The sequence below is a fragment of the Oreochromis aureus genome, linkage group 12 (assembly GCF_013358895.1).
Source record: "Oreochromis aureus strain Israel breed Guangdong linkage group 12, ZZ_aureus, whole genome shotgun sequence".
Lineage (NCBI taxonomy): Eukaryota > Metazoa > Chordata > Actinopteri > Cichliformes > Cichlidae > Oreochromis > Oreochromis aureus.
The window spans coordinates 36,052,055-36,066,321 of NC_052953.1; the positions used below are offsets into that span (position 1 = coordinate 36,052,055).

Genomic DNA, 14,267 nt, shown 5'->3' on the forward strand with positions numbered 1-14,267 from the left:
ATTTTTTAATACTTGGTTGCAAATCCTTTGCAGTCAATCACAGCCTGAAGTCTGGAACACATTGACATCACCAAACGCTGGGTTTCATCCCTGGTGATGCTCTGCCAGGCCTCTACTGCAACAGTCATCAGTTCCTGCTTGTTCTTGGGGCATTTTCCCGTCAGTTTTGTCTTCAGCAAGTGAAATGCATGCTCAATCGGATTCTGAGGTGATTGACTTGGCCATTGCAAAACAGTCCACTTCTTTCCCTTCAAAAACTCTTTGGTAGCTTTTGCAGTTTGCTTTGGGTCATTGTCCATCTGCACTGTGAAGCGCCGTCCAAAAAGTTTTGAAGCATTTGGCTGAATATGAGAAGATAATATTGCCCGAAACACTTCAGAATTCATCGTGCTGCTTTTGTCAGCAGTCACATCATCTATAAATACAGGAGAACCAGTTCCACTGGCAGCCATACATGCCCACGCCATGACACTTCCACCACCATGCTTCACTGATGAGGTGGTATGCTTAGGATCATGAGCAGTTCCTTTCCTTCTCCATACTCTTCTCTTCCCATCACTCTGGTACGTTGATCTTGGTCTCGTCTGTCCATAGGATGTTGTTCCAGAACTGTGAAGGCTTTTTAGATGTCGTTTGGCAAACTCTAATCTGGCCTTCCTGTTTTTGGGGCTCACCAGTGGTTTACATCTTGTGGTGAACCCTCTGTATTCACACTGGTGGAGTCTTCTCTTGATTGTTGACTTTGACACACATATACCAACCTCCTGGAGAGTGTTCTTGATCTGGCCAACTGTTGTGAAGGGTGTTTTCTTCACCAGGGAAAAGATTCTTTGGTCATCCACCACAGTTGTTTTCCGTGGTCCTCCGGGTCTTTTGCCGTTGCTGAGCTCACCGGTGCGTTCCTTCTTTTTGAGAATGTTCCAAACAGTTGTTTTGGCCACGCCTAATGTTTTTGCTATCTCTCTGATGGGTTTGTTTTGTTTTTTCAGCCTAATGATGGCTTGCTTCACTGATAGTGACAGCTCTTTGGATCTCATCCTGGCAGCTGACAGCAACAGGTTCCAAATGCAAACAGCACACTTGAAATGAACTCTGGACCTTTTATTTGTTCATTGTAATTGGGGCAATGAGGGAATAACACACACCTGGCCATGGAACAGCTGAGAAGCCAATTGTCCCATTACTTTTGGTCCCTTAAGAAGTGGGAGGCACATATACAAACTGTCGTAATTCCTACACCGTTCACCTGATTTGGATGTAAATACCCTCAAATAAAAGCTGACAGTCTGCAGTTAAAGCGCATCTTGTTCATTTCATTTGGAATCCATTGTGGTGGTGTATAGAGCCAAAAATGTTAGAATTGTGTTGATGTCCCAATATTTATGGACCTGACTGTAACTTTAATGCACATAAAAAACAGCTGCTTGTTTAAGTGAAAATACATTGATGGGGTTTGTTGCACTAATAAAGTTGTGAAGTTGTAAAGTATTTTGTCTAGTGTTAATTATATCGTCAGTTATATCGTTATCGCAAATTTTCAAATGTATATCGTGATAAATATTTTTGGTCACATCGCCCTGCTCTACTCACGCCAACAATAATAAGAACAAAATAATATTAGTGCAAACTGTTTCTTGACTTTGAGTCACACCTAAGCAGAAAATGTAGCACATTTAGTGCATTAGTACAACATTAGTTGTAGTGAATCAACAACAATCATTCCTGCTGTGAACCTTCGTCCTGCTCTAACCTGCAGTGTTTTCATGCACCCTGTAAATAACATACAGTTTGTACACACTTCAGGTTCATATGACATTTTGCATCATATACTGATCCAGTATATAATATATTAAAGGTCGCTCGCATGTAAGCTTTATATTTCAGATTGCATTGAACAGCCCTCACCTTCAAGCCAAACCTCCTGTCTTTCTCCTTTCAAAAACACTTCTGGATTGTTCTGGCCTACTTTAACTCTTAGTACAGCGCTACAAATGATGCATAAATTATATGTTTTTGCATCTTTTTGATGGCACGCAATGATGTGAAATAAAAACCTGCCTCAAACCAAAAGTAACAAACTTGTTCTGATAATCTAATGTAGAACAGATACTGGAGTCTTTATGCTGATCTGCTGATTAATGCTCTCTCTGCTACTGCTAAATGGTGTTTTCTATATATCCACAGACCGCACATGACCACAGACAGCACATGTCCACAGACCGCACATGTCCACAGACCGCACATGTCCACAGACCGCACATGTCCACAGACAGCACATGTCCACAGACCGCACATGTCCACAGACCGCACATGACCACAGACAGCACATGTCCACAGACAGCACATGACCACAGACAGCACATGACCACAGACAGCACATGTCCACAGACCGCACATGTCCACAGACAGCACATGTCCACAGACAGCACATGACCACAGACAGCACATGTCCACAGACAGCACATGTCCACAGACCGCACATGTCCACAGACCGCACATGACCACAGACAGCACATGTCCACAGACAGCACATGTCCACAGACCGCACATGTCCACAGACCGCACATGACCACAGACAGCACATGTCCACAGACAGCACATGACCACAGACAGCACATGACCACAGACCGCACATGTCCACAGACCGCACATGTCCACAGACAGCACATGACCACAGACAGCACATGACCACAGACCGCACATGTCCACAGACAGCACATGTCCACAGACAGCACATGTCCACAGACCGCACATGTCCACAGACAGCACATGTCCACAGACAGCACATGTCCACAGACAGCACATGACCACAGACAGCACATGTCCACAGACAGCACATGACCACAGACAGCACATGTCCACAGACCGCACATGTCCACAGACAGCACATGTCCACAGACAGCACATGACCACAGACAGCACATGTCCACAGACAGCACATGACCACAGACAGCACATGTCCACAGACAGCACATGTCCACAGACAGCACATGTCCACAGACAGCACATGACCACAGACAGCACATGACCACAGACAGCACATGTCCACAGACAGCACATGTCCACAGACAGCACATGTCCACAGACAGCACATGACCACAGACAGCACATGACCACAGACAGCACATGTCCACAGACAGCACATGTCCACAGACAGCACATGACCACAGACAGCACATGTCCACAGACAGCACATGACCACAGACAGCACATGTCCACAGACCGCACATGTCCACAGACAGCACATGTCCACAGACAGCACATGACCACAGACAGCACATGACCACAGACAGCACATGTCCACAGACAGCACATGACCACAGACAGCACATGTCCACAGACAGCACATGTCCACAGACAGCACATGTCCACAGACAGCACATGACCACAGACAGCACATGACCACAGACAGCACATGTCCACAGACCGCACATGTCCACAGACAGCACATGTCCACAGACAGCACATGACCACAGACAGCACATGACCACAGACAGCACATGTCCACAGACAGCACATGACCACAGACAGCACATGTCCACAGACAGCACATGTCCACAGACAGCACATGTCCACAGACAGCACATGACCACAGACAGCACATGACCACAGACAGCACATGTCCACAGACAGCACATGTCCACAGACAGCACATGACCACAGACCGCACATGTCCACAGACAGCACATGACCACAGACAGCACATGTCCACAGACAGCACATGTCCACAGACAGCACATGACCACAGACAGCACATGTCCACAGCATGCATACACAGTTTCTTGGTAAATCTCGGTGTCCCTCCTTGGCCCGGTTCCTTCTTATGTGTGTGTAAAAACCAGGTCCAGTCTAGCCCACACTCTCCCAACATCACACAAATGTTTGTCCCCTGAGTCATAACACAATTAAAAAACAACAACATTTAAATATACTGTCTGTGTTTCTGGAATAATCCACAGAATAAACTGAAACGGTCAGAAATAGTTACAATGTGGGACTTTAGTTGTATTTATATGAGCGAGAGAAAAGCTCCTCTGGTTAGTGTGACTGCTGTTGCATACTATTCCTGTGTCTGTGTGGAATACTGCATTTGTTATATTGTCTTTATGTGCTGCCCTCTTGGAAACTTTGATCTGGATAAATAAAGGTTAACAATAAAAATAACAGAAAATTTTATGTACAGTTACAAGTACTTGTATTTTGTTACTTTCGACCTCTGTTACCACGCAGTTCAACTTCAATTCACAGCAACTACAGCTGCCTCGAGGCGTTTTACATACAGATGCAAACAAAGCCACTCTAATTTGGAACGTGGGAAAAACATCCATAATATCTAAAACTGCAGTATTAGTACCAGGACCAGGTATTTCAGATTATTTGTTTAGTTTTTTCCAGTGAAGCCCACGATGTGTCCTCTCATACATCAGTGACACATCAGAGACATGTGACATGTAGCAGTGAAATACGTTTGGATGGTTTCGTATACAACATGTTCATAATCATACTGTACATATTTCACATGCTCTGCTCAGCTAAGTATTACTTGTGTGGTTCGTGAGGGTGGTAGGCTGTGAATGTTGGATGGCAGTCTCTCCACTGAAAAGAAATCACATTACTTCTTAATGAGGTCATTTTAAAACTGGAGCCAAAAGAGCTTGAAAGCAACAGTGAATGGAGCTGAGAGAGCAGAGTTCCTGAGCACGCTCTCTATGAGCACTTTAAGGAATCACTCGGTGTGTCTGACAGACTGACGGTCAGTAAACACATCAAAGAGACATTCACGCTTTTTGCTTTTAAATTATAAGTTCAAGAAGAAGAAAAACAACACCACACACACACACACACACACACACGGTGTTGTTGTTGAGGTTATAGTTTAACCTTCTGCTGTTATCTACATGTATCTACTACTACCAACAATAATAATAATATTTATGCATTAACACAAAACTTTTTCTAATGAAAATGTTGCTGGTCAGATTGGTTAGTTATGGTTGATAGTTAGAATTTGAAAGTCTTCAATGACGTGACTTATTTAGTTCGCAGCTGTCCGTATAATGCGTAATAAAGTGAAGCGCTCAGACGGTCCGGAGCTGTGCAGCCAGCAAGGGCGTCGATTTGGCATGGACGGAAGGGACATGTCCCCACCAATATCCAGCGATTATTGAATTGTCCCCACCAATAATTTGATCTCTGCGAGTAAAGAAATACAAACCCGATAGAAAGAAAAAATCGATCTGTCAGCGTCTCAGTCACCCAGCGGTGCAGAAAGAGTTAAATTACGTTCTCTACTGGAGTCCTACCTCATGTGACAAATATGGCCAATGTGATTGGCTGTGCCTTTCAGGGAGCTCTGTTTAGTTTTAGCAGCGGCAAACCTGCGCTGCGAGGAGGACAGGACGGTAGCAAAGAGGAAGAACGTGCATAAGAAAGTATTTTTCAAAGAAACCTGTAAGTCACTTAAAGTCAAGTTCACTCATAAAATGTGTCCGTCATAATAACGTTACAGGCAATACCAGGCCATACATGCCAACACTCCCGATTTTCCAGGAGAATCCCGAATTTCAGTGCCCCTCGAAAAGCTCCCGGAGCCACCATTCTCCCAATTTCTCCCGATTTTCCACAACAAAATTGAAAAACCATATCCTATAATATATATAACAATAGCTGCTACTGCAGCTACTTAGTATTAATATTACTCTCATTACTCTTTCTGGGTCGCGAAATAAACTTTTAACATGTTTTCAGGCGAGAATGTAGCTGTGTAAACTTCAAATAACTTAAACATGTTATTGTTTGGCCTTTTTCAGTGTTTTATTTGTTCATGAGTAAATCGGTTTGGCTGAGAATAAAGTTATTAGATTAGATTAAATAAAACTTTATTAATCCCTCGAGGAGGGTTCCTCTGGGGTTTTCACACAGCTGAATAAATGTCAAACAGAAAACTGATTAAACAGAAGTGTGAGATGGTCGAGAATCTACGCAAGCGTCCGGTTATATTTTATTTTATTTAGACAGCAAGGAGCAGACGGCAGAGGTGACGTAATTATGAAGGCTAGACCCCGAATTTCACGGTCGCTCATTTCCGGTCTACCCGGCTTTCGGAGGACCCGGCCCACTTAGCCTGCAAAGGCCGGGTCCTCAGTTGGACGCAACCTCTGAATTTGGACACCCCGGAACAGGCCGGTGACATTTAACTTATTTTTTCCGATAAGTAAACACTGTAAAAAAAAAACAACAACAAAAAAAACCCTTTGAATGTCTCCCTAATTCTGAGGTCTCAAGGTTGGCAGGTATGTGCTAGGCTTTGGCCCACATCAGTCTAAAACTGTATGTAACCATGAAAAAAGTGTTGCCATGTCCACCACGACAGTATAGTATAGACAGTATAGTATAGACAGTATAGTATAAACAGTAGTATAGACTCCTTCACATAGTGGACATTGAGTTGTTGTGTGGGGCACCAGTAGTCCATGTCTGTTGCTGTAACAGTAGTTCATGTTTAGAATAAAAAGTCCCAGCTCACTGATTTGATCGGGGCAATAGTGCCTAAAAGGTTGCATAATTTTGCTGAGAGATCTTTTACTTTGTGGTAATCTTAGATGAGTAGTTTATGGACAAAAACCATCAGGTCATTCAGTGTTCCTTAGTGCTAATGTGTAAGAGATGTTGGTGCACTATAACTGAAGTAATGTCCTTAAAGTCATATTCTTTTATTGTCATGACTCTATTTGAGCTTTTTTTTTTATTTTGTATGATACCTGATTTATATGGAATATGGCTGAAGTAAACTAAAGTCTAGTAATTTAACATTATATAATTCACATATAAAACTATGAATTGTAATTTTAAATGGTTTAAAAGCATGTAGAATAGCATATGTAAGCAAGTATATTTCTCCTTTTTTTTTTTTTTTTTTTTTTAATGAAGAAGCAAAGACAAAAACAAAAAAAAAAAAAAAAAAAAGAAACAGCGCAGGGTTCGGTGGTTGAATCATCTGTCCCCACCAATGCCAAAACCAAATCTACGCCCTTGGCAGCCAGTCACGATACTGCTGATGCTCGCTGTTTTCCAGCGTGTCCCTATTCTGTGAAAGCGACAAACTCGCAAAGGCTCAGTCACTGCTGTGTTACCGTCCACGTCTCTAAACGTGTACTCACGGTGTGAGTCAGTGCAAAGATAACGCAGAGCTACAGTACCTGTGGGCTACACTGTGTTCCTCCGAGGCTTCCACTTCCAGCTCCAACGATCCTCCGTGTTTTGAGCGGGTTTTTTCTTCTTTTCTTTTTTAAAGAGAGATGAAAGACCCGCTTCACGGAGCGCCTGTGTGCAGGAATAAAGTGGCGCAAAGCTTCCTGAAGAAAAGCGGCTCCAAACTTCAGAAGTCCCGATATCTTCTCTGGGAACACTGAGGCAAAAAACACAGAGACAAAGTCAAACTTCAGCCTGCCGAGCCAGTCACGGATGGTTTGGGCTCGGGCTGAACTGTCACTCGGCTGCTCCACTCCCCACTGGACACGGAGGGTGGAGTCACGTCCAGATTTGTTGAGGTGGTTCTTTTGCGCCCAGCTCCTCCCCCCGTGGTCTCCCCACTACGTGTTGTGATGTGTTGGCCATCACATCATGTGATCACTCTATAGTATTAATAATAATACTATGGTCTGTCAAACTGCGCTCTCCCAACTTGAACTTGTTACAACATGAGGCAGCAATTAGCAAATGTTAGTATGCTGTTCGGTGTTTCCACTTTCTTTACCTTTAGAGCCGGGATAGTTTGGTAAATGCTGCCTCTGGCTGTCTCCAAGTTCAAATGAAACCAGCCGTACTGTATACGTTACTGCGCTTATTCATCTTGGCTGCTATGATGCCCCACTCATGGACATCTCTCTAACATTGTAACCTTTGTTTTTCACCCCGTTTAGTGCACTGGTGGACCTGGGCTTTCAATATTCTGCTCAAACAGCACACTCTCACATATATATTTAACATACAACCATGTTAAAAATCATTGGGATTTTGGGGAATTAAGGCGATAGGTGGCCTGTGTTGCATCTCAAATGTTACATTTCATGTCAGTACAATTAGAAAAAAGACCTGAAAACATACGACTTGTTGGAAGGGTTGCCAGGCGAAAGCCTCTTCTCTCTAAAGTCAGTGTGGTAGCACAGCTTAGCTTTGCAAAGCTGCAAAATGAACAACAAAACACAACAATATCCTTCAGATAGACGATACCAAAGTGAAGACGTCTGGCAGAGTGCAGAGGACCACTTTTAAATATCAGCACAAACTGTGAAGCACAGTGGTGGAGGCGTGGTGATTTGGGCACCTTTCAATCACTGAGTGAAGCACGAACTGTGGACCATCTGTCAAATGTGAGTCCATCTGTCTGACAGTTAAAGCTTGGCTCTAATTGGGTCATGTAACAGGACAATGATCCCAAGCACAGCTGAAAAGAAAAGAGTCAAGCTGCTGTCGTACTCTGAGGCTAAGATTTCAGTGGTCAAACGGAGTCATCCAAAGCATGCAGCACCATATTAATGACTAGCCTCGTGTTGAGGATTGTCTCAGGCGTTATCTTGAATGGTCCGATTCACGTTTTGTTTTCCGTGTGACTGCAATCATCCATTCAGGGACCCTCACATTTACTTTCATTATTATTAGTTACCATTATTCCTCCGTCTTCATTACACCATGTTAGCACCACCAGGTAGCACACCATTATATGTCAGCTAGCCAGACTTCACTAACCCTTCAAACACTCTGTCTTTATTTATGTCTGAAGTGATAGCAGAGCTGTTTTAGTCTGTGATGTCTGAACATGGTATATCCTCTTCAGATGGAAACTAGCGAGCTAACTTCCTGCCAATTTCTAAGTCAGTTACAATATACCTGTTTTTCATTGATGACCTCAGGTTAGGTTTGTGTACTATGTTTGAGGTAACTTCTTTAAATATGCAATCATTTTTTAAATGGATTTATTTCTTGTTGCCCAGCAGTTGTAGCAAGCAGAATCCTAATCTGAAGGCTTTGTTGTGGCAAACCCATTGCTTTCCCAAGAGGAGCACCTCAGACTCTCTGCAGGCTCCTTTTGTGAATGTTCCTGTTTAATCTTATTATCCATATTACTATCTGTGTGGATGCTGGAGCAGATGGGGGTGAAGGCTAGATTGGAGCCAGACAGGAGAAGAAAGCAGAGGAACAAAAAAAGAAACAGGACAGAAAGACAAAATAAAGCAGGTACGCAAACAAATATGTGAGTGAGAGACAGAGAGAGTGAGAGACAGTATGTGAGTGTCTGCTTTATGAGTGTTTGTTAGTAAATATACTTGAAAAATGAGGGTGAAAGACTGCAGCTGTTCATCTGGATGAAGAGTTTTCAGTGGGAGAAACGCTTCATCACTCATCCAGGTGACTCTTCACTCTCAGCTGACTGCAGGTTTCCCCAACAGTACATTTGGTTATTGACTGAAACTAGCACCACTGATGAACAATGGACTGGGAGGTCAGTACCAGGGCCACTGATATGCCAGACCCACACAGAGGATGTGGACAAGGGGGTGAAAAGACAGCACATTCAAGAATTCACAGAGAGTTGGGGAATGGCTGCAATCACAGCATTGTAAGATGGTGACAGATGTACCCTTAGGCCCCTTCCTCCATTCACAGATGGTCTTTCCCTTTTCACGTAAATGGCCTCCTTGACTCCGCCCTCAAACCAGTGTTCCTCCCTGTCCAGGATGTGTACATCCTCATCATTGAAAGAGTGTCCACTGGCCTGTAGGTGTAAATAGACTGCAGAGTCCTGGCCTGATGAGGTTGCTCTTCTGTGTTGTGCCATCCTCTTCGCCAGAGGTTGTTTGGTTTCCCCGATGTATAAATCCTGGCAATCCTCCTGGCACTTAACAGCGTACACTATGTTACTCTGTTTGTGTCGGGGGACCTGATCCTTGGGGTGGAGCAGTTTTTGGCGCAGCGTGTTTTGGGGTTTAAAAGCCACAGAGACCCGGTGTTTAGAAAAAATGCGTCTCAGCTGTTCTGATACTCCTGACACATATGGGATCACTACAGGTTTTCGCTTAGGCAGCGGTTGTCCTTCTCTCCTGGATCGGCTGGAGCTTTCTTTAGGTGCCTTCCCAGCTTTGACAAAAGTCCAGCTGGGATAACCACATTTACTCAGGGCCTTCTTGATGTGATGTTCTTCTGCCTCCCTGGCCGCTGTGTCTGTGGGGATGGTGTTCGCTCTGTGTTGTAGCGTCCTGATGACACCCAGTTTATGCTCCAGTGGATAGATAGATAGATAGATAGATAGATAGATAGATAGATAGATAGATAGATAGATAGATAGATAGATAGATAGATAGATAGATAGAATTTCATTGCTTACAAATCCATATCAAGGATTCAACATTATTTGATCAGATATATTTAACTATTTACAAGTCTAACAAACTGAACATACACAAATAAAACCATTTTCAGCACGTAAACCACAACAACAACAAACTACATGTTTACATAAACTAAGCACCCTGTGTTTAATACCCGCTTAATCTCTGATCTTATTTGATATCTATTAATGAACACTTAAGCCTGGGTTACTCAGGCCTTGATCTATAAAAATGAGGAGACAATGAGACGACTCAGTCACTGAGAGGAAGATTTCCTATATTCATTGCGATTTATTATTTTTGAACAGGCGTGTGAGATTTTGTATTGATGTACTTTTCTTGATCTCACCTGTACAGGTGTTCCACACACTAACTCCTCTGACTGTAATGCTCTGATATTTTACATTTGTCCTTACTACTGGCTTGCTGAACATAAGGATTTCTCTCAGGTCAGGAGTATTTGGTCTTATTTGGAACAAGTTCTGAATGTTGTGGAACAAAGATTAATTTGCTGCTTTGTACATTGTTTGCACAGTTCTGAGGTCGACCAAATCTTTAAATTTGAGAATATTTAATTTGATAAAAAGTGGATTTGATGGTTCTCTTGAAGTAGTTTTATTTATTATCCTTATTGCTCTTTTTTGCAGAATGTATATTGGATGGGTGTGTGTTTTATACATGTTTCCCCACACTTCCACACAGTATGTCATGTAAGGCAGTATAATAGAACAATAGAGAGTATATAATGACATTGGATGAGAGTCAAACCTTAAATACTGATCCATATGCGTAGGTTTACGGTACACATCAGTTTTTAGATGTCCCCCATTAGTGAAGGAACTCTCACAGTCTAAGAAGGCTAACCTGCCACTTTTCATATCTTCCCTGGTGAATTTGATGTGTCAGTCCGTCGAGTTAATGTGATCCGTGAAATGTGGTACGTCCTGAGATTTGATTTTCACCCAGGTGTCATCCACATATCTGAACCAATGGCTTGGTGGTGTTCCAGGGTAGGATAGCAACGCCCTCTTTTCCACTTCTTCCATGTACAAATTGGCCATGATGGCTGAAACTGGGGAGCCCATGGCACACCCATGTTTCTGCCTGCCTGACCCTTGTATGTGAAGTAGGTGGAATTAAGACACAGTTCAAACACACTTGGTGGATGCTGAGAGTGGTCCTGTTGCTGAGGTTGGGGTCATCCTGTAACCTCTTACGAACTACCTCCAATGCTTCCGTGACTGGGATGCAAGTGAAGAGAGATGTAACATTGTACAAGACCATGGTTTCATCTGCCTCCATAATAACATCTCTCACCTTCTCAACCAAATCCAAGGTGTTCTGGATGTGGTGTTCAGAGCTGCCTACCAGCGGGTTGAGGATCGAAGCCAGAAACTTAGAGATGTTATAGGTGACCGAGTTGATCATACAGACTTAAAGGAGGTCTTAAAGGTGCATCCTGTTTATGTTTCTTTGGTTAACTTATTTATCTACATATATATATATATATATAATATAATGGTTTATACCTTGTGTTGGGGGGGGGGGTGCTGTTTCTGTCTTGTTTTTATGGACATGAAGTCTGCCAATAAAGATTGAATTGAATTGAAATTGAATTGAGTTAACTATACAGACTTCCCCTGGGTGTAACTTGTGTTCTGAGGTCTGGTCAGTAAAGTCAACTGCTTAAGACAATCTATCACCCTTTTCCTGTAACCACTACCTGGGTCTTGTTTCAAGGGTTCATATTTTAGTATTTTATAGTATTTTTGTTACTGAGCCAAAATGTCTCATGATAGTCTGTGTGGTTTAGCAACACCAACACCTGCTGTAGTCTGCTGGATGGTGTTGTTGTTGTCCTTACTAAGCGCTGTAAGTACCTTCCTCTCCTCCATGCTGATATTGGATGCTGGGGGCTTTGCTTTGCTGAGACAGGTTAACATTTTCATCCACAGTTGCTCTGCTTTCACATCTGCAGTGTTGTTGTTTCGAATTTCTGACTCTGTGGCTGTGATCAGTTACACAATCTCAGCATCATAGCAAAGTTCAACCCTTTTGCAAGGAGTTTTTTCTCTGCTTGAGTGAGTTGTTGACAGTTTTTCTCTCTCACATGTCCATATCCTCCATGTGACATATCAGTGACCTTATGGCCAATAGTTAGTCAGTGTTCCTACTTTAGGTCATTTTACAAATGTCCTGTTAATAAGGTTGGAAACCTGCAGTCAGCTGAGACTGATGAAGTCACCTGGATGATGACGAAACGTTTCTCCCACTGAAAACAGATGAACAGAATCAACTTTCTGGGATTTCCTTACCCGGATGATTGAGCATGCTGAAGGCATACCTCCATCGAAGTTTTCTTATAGATTTTTTTTTTCAGTTCATTTTTTTTTCACTTCATACAACTTTTGTACCCTCGAAAAGACAGGTGAACTCCCTCACAAACAGTATGAAGAATAGGTGTAACAGAGCTACTCTACAGGGTAAATGGTACAATAGTGCCATTTATTGGTCTTTTTAGGGTACTGCTTCATAGGAATCTACAACATCTGCTGATTTTAATTCCATCCATTCTCTTCAAATACTCTGTTTGTCTAAATTAGTGGCACGAGTTTGGACCTTAAGCCAGCTGTCATCAGTACAACCTGAGACAGTTGCCAGTCTATGAAAGGTAAGGGTTTTAATTTTATTTTATTTGTAGTTTTTAAATCCTGGCACCAGAATAAATTAAACCCAGCTACAACCTCAGGTCCTTCTGAAAAAACTGATCCAGCTGAATGTGGATCCATGTCTAATGGACCTTTAAACATGTAGTCATACATCCCGTACTTAAGATACCTAGCCTTGATAGTTCTGTTATGTCAAATTTTAAACCTCCAATTTTAATCTCCAAGCTTCCCTTTTTAAGTAAGAACTTGGAGGGGATTGTACATACCCAGCTGTTAGACTACTTGAATGACTCGCAGCTGTCTGAAATCTTTTAATACGGTTTTAAGCCCTTTCACAGTACGGAGACAGCTCTTGTCAAAGTTATGAATGACATTCTTGTTGCTACTGATCGTGGTAAATATGCTGTGCTTGTCTTATTGGACATGACAGCTGCATTTGACACAGTGGACCACGACCTGCTGATCTCCTGCTTACACCACTGTGTGGGAATTTCTGATTTGGCATTGTCATGGATAAAATCATATCTTTCTGAAAAGAGTTTTTGTGTTAAGCTGGGATTGGCCTTGTCCTCTGGGGCCCCTCTGCTTTGGGGTGTCCCCCAGGGATCCATTCTTGGGCCATTATTTTTCTCGCTGTATTTACTCCCTCTTGGCGCGATATTTCATAAACACAAAGTGTCACCTCATTTGTATGCTGATGATGACTGTCAGCTTTATTTACCTTTTAGTCATTTGGATACCTCCTCAATCTCTGCTTGACTGTCTTAGTGATGTCAAATCATGGATGGCAAATAATTTTCTAAATTTTAATGATCAAAAAACGAAAGGTATTTTATTTGGCCCACATCGTTTTACTGATTCTCCAGATGTTGATTTTGGTGATTTGACCTCCCATCTGAAAAGTTCGATCACAAATCTTGCTGTTAAATTTGATTCCGCAGTTACCTTTGATGGTCATGTAAATGGGGTGTTAAAATCAGCTTTTTATCACCTCATACGCCTATTGAAGGTTTAGCCTTGCCTTTTCAAACGCAATTTGGAAACTGTTATTCATGCTTTTATCACCTCACGTCTGCAGTATTGTAATTCCCTTTTAATAGGGGGTTGGGTTGGGCACTTTGTCACGCCTGCAATTAGTGCAAATGCGGCGGCACGATTTTTAACGGGTAGTAGGAAATTCAGTCACATCACTCCGGTTCTGGCTTCTTTA

The 14,267-nt window shown here is 42.6% G+C and overlaps 1 protein-coding gene across 2 annotated transcripts in view; it reads right to left on the minus strand.

Moving 5' to 3' along the window:
* pdzd2 (PDZ domain containing 2) overlaps positions 1-7,490 on the minus strand; it is a 94,602-nt gene extending 87,112 nt beyond the window's left edge. For both annotated transcript variants that reach the window (XR_005615123.1, XM_039620883.1), the window contains exon 1: positions 7,200-7,490. The gene's annotated coding sequence lies outside the window, so the exon portion shown is untranslated. The remainder of the gene's footprint in view (positions 1-7,199) is intronic.
* Between the last annotated feature and the right edge of the window lie 6,777 nt (positions 7,491-14,267).